This window comes from Phocoena sinus, chromosome 8 (assembly GCF_008692025.1).
Source record: "Phocoena sinus isolate mPhoSin1 chromosome 8, mPhoSin1.pri, whole genome shotgun sequence".
Taxonomy (NCBI): domain Eukaryota; kingdom Metazoa; phylum Chordata; class Mammalia; order Artiodactyla; family Phocoenidae; genus Phocoena; species Phocoena sinus.
In genome coordinates, this window is record NC_045770.1 from 71,324,786 (window position 1) to 71,333,712 (window position 8,927).

At 40.4% G+C, this 8,927-nt stretch overlaps 1 non-coding gene across 1 annotated transcript; it reads right to left on the reverse strand.

Annotated features, from left to right (window-relative positions):
• Positions 1-8,534: 8,534 nt before the first annotated feature.
• LOC116758908 lies at positions 8,535-8,641 on the reverse strand. Its single transcript, XR_004351291.1, has one exon. It is a non-coding gene; the product is annotated as a U6 spliceosomal RNA (small nuclear RNA).
• Positions 8,642-8,927: the final 286 nt, after the last annotated feature.

An 8,927-nucleotide genomic window follows, 5' to 3' on the forward strand; every position in this document is an offset into this window, starting at 1 on the left:
TCATTTAGCAAAAAAGAAAAAGAAAAAAAAAGTATTGAGCCCTTATTTTCAATATGTCAGGCACTATGGTCTGTGCTGGGGATAAAGTAGTGAACAAGACAAGGTGTCCCCTCCCTAACAGAGCTGAGAGTCCACCAGGGGAGACAAATATTAAACACCTAATTAAACAATCACTTAATCTCAATTGTGATAAGTGGTATGAAAGAAAACTATAGGGGTCTTTGATTTAGAATGGAAAGCAGAAAGGCATTCCCTGAGGAAATGACATTGAATCTAAAGGATGAGTAGAAATTGAGTGAGGAGGAGGGGAAAAACATCCCAGGCAGAGGGAACAGTGTGAGCAAAGACAGTGAGGGAGGAAGGGGCATGGTTCAGCTGAGGAAATGAAAAACCAGTGTTGCTGTTGTGCTGGGGACAAAGCGGAAGTGGCTTTATATGTGGTGATGGGGCAGGCAGACCATGCCAGGCCTGGGAGGCTGTATTAAAAATTTAGGTCTTTATCCTAAGAATGAGGGGAAGGATTTTAAGCTCTCAAATAACCCAAGTTGCATTTTAAAAATATTTCTTAGGGCTGGGTAGAGAATGGATCAGAGAGAGGCTAGAGGGGATTTGGGCAGCCCAGTTTGGAGGTTATTGCAAAAATCTAGGGAAGTGATGATGTTCTAGCTTGAACTTTGCGTAAGACATGGTAAATATAAAGCTAACTGGGCCAGGATTCCTGTCCTTGGAGATAGTCAAGTAGGGGAAAGAGACTTAGAAACAAGTATGATGTAGTGTTCTAAAAGCATTACTAGAGATATCTCTAAGTAACTTGGGAAGCTCTGGAAAAAGAGGAGGAGAGGATGAAGGTATATTAGTTATCTATTGGTGCATATCAAATTATCCCAAAGCTTAACGGTTTACAGCAACAAAAATTTGCTATCTCACAGTTTCTTGGTCAGGAATCCAGGAATGGCTTAGGTGGGTACTTTCGCCTCAAGGCTTTTCTCATGAGGTTACAGTCAAGCTATCTGTTAAAGGAAAAAGCCAGGCTGCAAATAATCTGTGGAATGCTAGTATTTATGTTTTAAAAAACAGAGTGTGTAAGGGCTTCCCTGGTAGCACAGTGGTTAAGAATCTGCCTGCCAATGCAGGGGACACAGGTTTGAGACCTGGTCTGGGAAGATCCCACATGCCTCAGAGCAACTAAGCTCATGCACCACGATTACTGAAGCCCACGCGCCGAGAGCACGTGCACCACAACACGAGAAGCCACCGCAATGAGAAGCCTGCGCACCACAACGAAGAGTAGCCCCTACTTGCTGCAACTAGAGAAAGCCCTCACACAGCAACGAAGACCAAATGCAGCCAAAAATAAAAATAAGTAAAATAAATTTATTAAAATAAAAAACAACGGAGTGTGTTGTAATAGCATAGGATACCTCTGGAAGGATACAAAAGAAGTTGGTAGTAGTGACTGTGTCTATAAAGAGGACCTGGGAGGCTGGGAGTCAGCAACAGAATGGAGCCTTCCTTTTAACTATATATTCCTTTTATACAGATTGGCTTTGTTACCATAAGTGTGTATTCCTTTCAACTTAGAAGAGAAAAATATGAGAGCTTAATAATTTTGGCATGAAGTATAGACAGCACTGGATGCTAATACATTTTGATTAGAAGCTGAATGATCAGAAAAAAGATTTTTTAAAAAGTTTATTGGGAAGTGTTGTAAAACAGCTCAGGAAGTATGTGGAATTGTGCAGACTCAGAGGGAGTGAGGAAGGATGGGGTCCTGAGTAGTTCTCATATTATAAACCTGTTATAAGATTACGGTGGGATGTTTAAGCTAGTTATCAGTCATTCAAGGACTTGTGTCCAGGATATTCCAGCATAGTCCTAGTATTAGATTCTTTTGGGTTCAATAGACATTGATTGAGATCAGCCATAAGCTGGGCTGAGTGCAAGGGAAAAAACAGTGAATACAATCTTGACACTGCCCTTGGAAAGCCTGCAGTCTAGTAAACCCCAAAACAGCAGAAAAAACCCACAAAAGGTACACAAATACAAAATGTCAAAACAGTGTGGTAAAAGCTATGGTAAAATTGTGCAGAAAGGGGCTTCTCTGGTGGCGCAGTGGTTGAGAGTCCGCCTGCCGATGCAGGGGCCACGGGTTCGTGCCCCGGTCCGAGAAGATCCCACATGCCGCGGAGTGGCTGGGCCCGTGAGCCATGGCCGCTGAGCCTGCGCATCAGGAGCCTGTGCTCCGCAACGGGAGAGGCCACAGCAGTGAGAGGCCCGCGTACCGCAAAAAAAAAAAAAAAAAAAAAATTGTGCACAAGGTCCCAACACAGAAGCTCCCAGCCCCGCTGGAGGGGAGGGCAGGACAAGGGAGGCTTCCCAGAGGAAGTAACCCTGAAGAATGAGTAGGAGTTAGTCATGTAAAGGTGGAGAATGGTGTTTCAGGCAGAGGGAAAAGCAAGAGCACAGGTACAGAGGCCTCAAAATGGCTCAGGGTATTTGGGGATACATGGAACTTAAGTATCTCCAATATAGGCAATTGTTTAAGTAGGTGGCTGAAAGTTTTTTTAAATCTTAGACCTTTGCAAATTTGTTCACATAAATATACTGACAGATTTTTTTTTAACCCACTGTCATATGATGGATCCTGAGTTTTAACTGGGAAGTATGGTCGCTGTGGCTGACAGTAATCTCTCCATTTTCTAAAATCCTAACATTCAATTACTCAGTTTAGTCCTTAATTACTGCCTATCTTAGAGTGCTTTCAAATTGTTTTGTAATTATAACTTCCGTTTATTGAGTTCTTACTGTTAGGCATCGTGCTCAGCGTCTCATATTTGCCAACTCTACTTTCTCATCCCCCTGGACTTTCATCCCCCTCCACATACTGAAACATCTCCTATCAAGTCCCTACTGACTCACATCTCGCCAAAGACACAGGTCAATTCTCTGTCCTCACCCTTCTGGACCACTCAGCATTTTCTGACACTAGTTATCACTCCCTCCTGGAAGCACTTTGTTCTCGAAGTTTCCATGATGCCAGGTTCATCTTGTTTTCCTTCTATCTTCCTGCTTACTTAGTTTCTCATCAGCTCCTTCCCCTTTATCAGACCTCCAAAGTTAGGAGTGCCCCCAAGACCTAGGCTTCAACTCTTTTTTCTTTATTTATACTGTCTAACTAGGTGAGCTCATCAAGTCCTGTGGTTTGAAATACCATTCCTAGGCCAATGATTCTTAAACTTATATTTCCAGCCCCTGCCTTCTCCCCTGAACTTAAAACTTGTGTAAGTGTATATTTGATATCTCCATTTGGATGTTTGATAGGCAACTCAAAATTAAGATGAGCACTAAATGAGAAATTGCAACTCATTATCTCACATCTGTTCCCACTTCCTCATCCCCTCATTCCCCCAGGATTTATCCATCTCTATAATTGGCACCATCAGCCCAGTTACATAGGCCAGAAGGTCAGGAGTTGTCCTTGATTCCTCTCATTTCTTCATGTCCCAATCAGTAAGTATTACTGGCTTTACCTCCAAAATATACTCTAACGCATAAACTGACCATCTTTGCCATCTCTCTGCTGTAATCCTGGTCTAAGCCACCATCCAACCAGTCTTCCCATATCTAGTCTTGCCCCACTAAATTCATTCCCCATGAGTAAGTGGACTTTATTAATTTTCAACTCTCCTTCCCTATCTCAGAGTGCTTTTAAATGGTATATCAGATCACCTCGCCTCTGACTAAAACTCTGTAGTAGCTTCCCATTGCACTGAAAATAAACCTTGCCTTTACTTGCAAAACCTCACAATATCTCATCCCTGTTTAACTCTCCTGAATGGCTCCACCCTTTGCACACTATGTTCCAGCAACAGCAGCCTTCTTTTCATTCCTAAAGAGATAAGAACAGGTAAGCTCAGTCCTGCTCTGATGAATTTGCACTAGCTCTTCCCCTTTGCGTGGAATGTTGTCTCCTTATTGGCTATCTCTGTTTTGTTATTCAGATCTCTGCTTAAATGTCGCCTCTTTGGGGAGAACTTCCCTGACTACCCAATATAAAATAACCACCTAGTCCTTATGTATATAACATCACTTTATTTTAATGCTCTGTGAAGCACTGATCACCTCCTGATACTTTTAGTTCATTGTCCACACTAGAAAGTAAGCTCAGTGACAGCAGGGACTTTGTGTTGTTCATCACTAAGTCCTCAGCATTTAGAGCAGTGCCTGGCACAGCGCAGGAGCGTAATAATTGTTAAATGAATGAATGAATGAATCTACTTTCATTTATTTTTAATATTTTCTCCCCTTCAGTTAAAATGACATAGCCAAGATTCACCTCTTAAAGGGCTTAGAAAGGAGCATGAATTATGAAAGACTAATATTATTTAAATGTAAGCCCTGCTTTTGTAAACCAAGGGCAGGGAGCATTTGTACTGCTATGGAAGCATTAAAAAAGATTCAGTTGGGACTTATTCTATAAAACATAAAATTAAATTGGAAACTTTTCAAGGAAGAACTATGCGTGCTTTAAAAAAGGATATTAACTTTGTGCATCATAAAAGTAATATGTGTAGGCTATGACTCACAAGAGGAATGTCTAGCCTACTCTTTTCTCTCTTCCTCTCCCTTCCCTATAAATATCATAAAGAAACAGCTGTGACAGGCACTTGAAAGAGCAGCTAACATTTTCTGAGAGCTTACTATGTGCTAGACTCTAAGAGACTTAATGGATTAACTTGTTTATTCTTCACAATAACCCTATGAGGAAGGAAAAATTATAATTGCCATTTTACAGACATGAGGCACAGAGAGGTTAAGTTACTTGCCCTGGGTCACACAGTTAATAAGTGGTGGAGCAGGACAAGTTGACTCCAGTGCCCAAGCTCTTAACCACCTACCATGCTGTCCTAGGGGATGGCATTTCAACGTGTCTGAGCGTTTGTCACCCCTATAGTCCTCTTCAAGACTACGGAGGAGGGTGAGTAAGGAAAAATACATGGGGGTGTGGAGTTAATGTCAAACCCAATAACCCAAAGGTTTTTCTTTTTTGTACCATGGACCCTTTTGGCAGTCAGGTAAAGTCTATAGATTCCTTTCTCAGAACAATGTTTCTACATACAAACATTTGGAAGCCAATTATATTAAAATATAGTTCTCAGAATATTAAATCAGCATTTGCTATAGTAATATACATCCTTATTAATGTACGAAATAAGACAAAAGGGAGGACATTGGCAGATCTAGTGACTACCATAATTTCATAGTAGTGTGAGCATAAATGCTATTTCAAAATATTTTTAACTGCTATAATGTGACATAGAAATATCTATTGGTATATCTGTTGGTGACAGTCACAGGTACAGCTAATACTACTATAACTTGTTGCCTACATTAGTAATGAAGGAATTGCTATATTTCTATTAGAGATTAGTAAAATATATATATATATATATATATATATATATATATATATATATATATATATATATAAAATTTTTTTTCCCCCATCCAAGATCACAGGCCTCCTGAGTTCTGTCCATGGATATCCTGGGGATTATTTCAGCTGGGTAGGGAGGTCTGTGGGCCTCAGGTTAAAAATCCCTGTGAGCCAAACCTAGGAGCAGTTTTGGGGTAAACTGTGGTGACCCGCTGTATGGACAAGAAGTGGGTTAAGAAGAGGTCCAGGCACCTCACTGAGAATTCCTGGATTCAGTGGTGTGGACTGTTTGCCCCTTCCCATAAGCCTGTTGACTGACAATGGAAAATTAAATGAATTAAAACTTGTTCTGTGTTATCTGAGAATAATTCCTTAAATGTGTTTCTAACATTTCCTGAAACGCAGTATATTATTACACAAAGTTTAAAAATTAAAGCAAATTTGAGAAAAAACAGATACAAATGGATGGGAGTCTATTCTGGCACTTTGAGGGTTTATAGCTTTGGGACAAATGAGAGGCAGTACACCGTGACGGCAAGCCTTCCTCATTCTGCCACCCCCTACTTCCCAGTAACTTCAAAAGTGGTTAGCAGACAACAAAATGGAGATCAGAGAATAATTTCAGAGCATGTAAGGGACAATCCAAGGTGACCAAGAAATGTACTGAAATCCTGCAGTGATTGGGGCACAGATCAGCACAGTGCAGATAGTAACATGAATGTGACATCACTTGTTACTACAATCTGAATAGTCAGAGGAAATTTGAGTTATACGGAACTTAATTCTACTAGGAAGATTTGTACTATTGTAATAACCATAATAGTTAACATGAATTGAATGTTTACTATGTGCTAGGCACTGTTGGAAGCATTAACATGAATTAACATATTTAATTCTTAGAGCAAATTTATGAGGTAAGTGCTATTAAAATCTACATTTTACGGTTAAGGAAACTGAGGTACAGAGAGGTAGAAGCATATTCTTGACTTGATTTAAATGTTGTATTGACTGTACACTAGCTGCTGTAACAACAAACTTTGATATCTCAGTGGCTTAATGCAATATAAAGTTATTTCTCTCACACATATGCCCAATAAGAGCTTGGATGTTGAGTGACCCAGACTGACGGAAAGGTCTATCGTCTTCGGTACACTACACCCAAAGTCACTCTGAGGTTTCTTGCACTATCCTGAAGGTGAAATACATTCAATTCAACTGGCCAGAATTCTCTTGCCTACACCTAACTGCAAGGGAGGCTGGGAAATTTAGTTGAACTGTGGGCCCAGAGGGAAACAAAACCAGTTTGGCAACCAGCTAGCCAGTCTCGGTCAAACTAACAGATCAGATAACTCTACTGGTTCAAGCAGAAAGCTTCCCCTTTTTCTTTCAAAATGTGCTCCTTAAAGAACTAAAACCATTTTTTATTTCTGGCCATGTCGCAGGGCATGTGGGATCTTAGTTCCCTGACCAGGGATGGAGCCCGTGCCCCATGCAGTGGAAGCATGAGGTCTTAACCACTGGACCACCAGAGAAGCCCCCTAAAGGCACTTTTAGATGAGCTTAGTGCATGGCTTTTCTTTTTTAAGAAGGGAAAGATAATTATTTGCCTCTATGCTGAGGATATTACCACTAAGCAGGCTCTGAATCTTTCTACATAATTATCGTCAGAAAGCATGGCTTGAAATCAACTCTTTTTATATTCAAATATTGTTTTAGGTCGCTGTCCTCCAACATTTAATTGATTTATTGACAAAAAATTTATACAGCACATGCACTATGCAGTTACCTGGAAAGTAAAAATTTTTAACTAATTTATTGAGTTCTCTTGACTAATAGAGGCTAGAATGATCTTTTTTTTTTTTTTTTTTGCGGTATGCGGGCCTCTCACTGTTGTGGCCTCTCCCATGCGGAGCACAGGCTCCGGACGCGCAGGCTCAGCAGCCATGGCTTACGGGCCCAGCCATTCCGCGGCAGGTGGGATCTTCCCGGACCGGGGCACGAACCCGTGTCCCCGGCATCGGCAGGCGGACGCTCAACCACTGCGCCACCAGGGAAGCCCAGCTAAAATGATCTTGACCACATGTGTGTGGAAGTACTTTGGGGCCTGAGGCATTATCTGTCCATGTGATTATATGGGTTAAGATCTATTTTTTGAGGAAAGTTTTAAGTCCACTTCCAAATGGCAGTAGGATAGCCTTTTTTCAAGCTATCACACTGTTAGACCCCTTACTTCTCTAAAAGATTGTTAGTCCTATCTTCAGTGCCATTGATTTTCAAAACAATTACTAATTAGCAGCAAGATCATTTCCACTCTAGTCTCTTGCCAGAGAAATGACTTCAGTTCTCTCCTACACATTATTTATCAAAAGCTCAGGTGAAAGAAGTAATATTCATTGAGGATTACCTGAAGGATAAGTAATCCATCCATTTCTCTAGACATTCTGTTATCACTGATTCACAGCTGCTAGTATAAGCTGTGTAGCTGGATTGCCTCTGGTCCCTTATAGAACTGCTTTTACTGAGCTGCACTTTGGTTTTATGCATTGAAGCTAGTTCTGAGAGATGGCCCTGGGAATCTTGCTGTTGTGTTTACTGCAGGGATATAGTTGAGGACTTTGACCAGTATGTCACAGAGTGACTCGTGATGAAGGAGTATTTCTCTCAGATCTTAATACCAGGAAGCTATATTTCTCTTAAGAACTACTTCATTTTTTTTTTATTATGGGCACACTGAATTTCATAATTGTTCATATTTCCCTATTGCTCTGTTCCTGGAAGCTCAGAATCAAATATACAGCCCAGATCTAGTTACTGTTTAGAACTGTATAATATGCACTTTTGTATGTCAGTCCTAACAATTGACTTCGTTTTCCTTCTCCTGTTTGTCTTTACTTTTATTTTTTTTAACATCTTTATTGAAGTATAATTGCTTTACATTGTTGTATTAGTTGCTGCTGTGTAACAAAGTGAATAAGCTATATGTATACATATATCCCCATATCCCCTCCCTCTTGCGTCTCCCTCCCACCCTCCCTATCCCACCCCTCTAGCTGGACACAAAGCACCAAGCTGATCTCTCTGTGATATGCGGCTGCTTAAAAATATGGAACGCTTCACGAATTTGTGTGTCATCCTTGTGCAGGGGCCATGCTAATCTTCTCAATATTGTTCCAATTTTAGTATATGTGCTGACGCTGGGAGCACTGTCTTTACTTTTCACCTTCATCCTAATTTCTGAATTATTTCCTGTTATATTTCTATAAGGTGCTTCGAATCCTTTTGGGAACATATAAACTATTTACATGTTTCAGAATGTATTTGCGTGTGTATGTTTTTATATGAAGTAATGCTCAAATATTTGGAATAACAAACAAAAGATTTTGAGCTAGATATTTGCTTAAACACAAGTTTTACCTTGGAGTTCATGTTTGTTTCTTTCCTTGTACTTCACTGATTCTAACATCTGTCCTCCAATTCATGCTTTAAACCC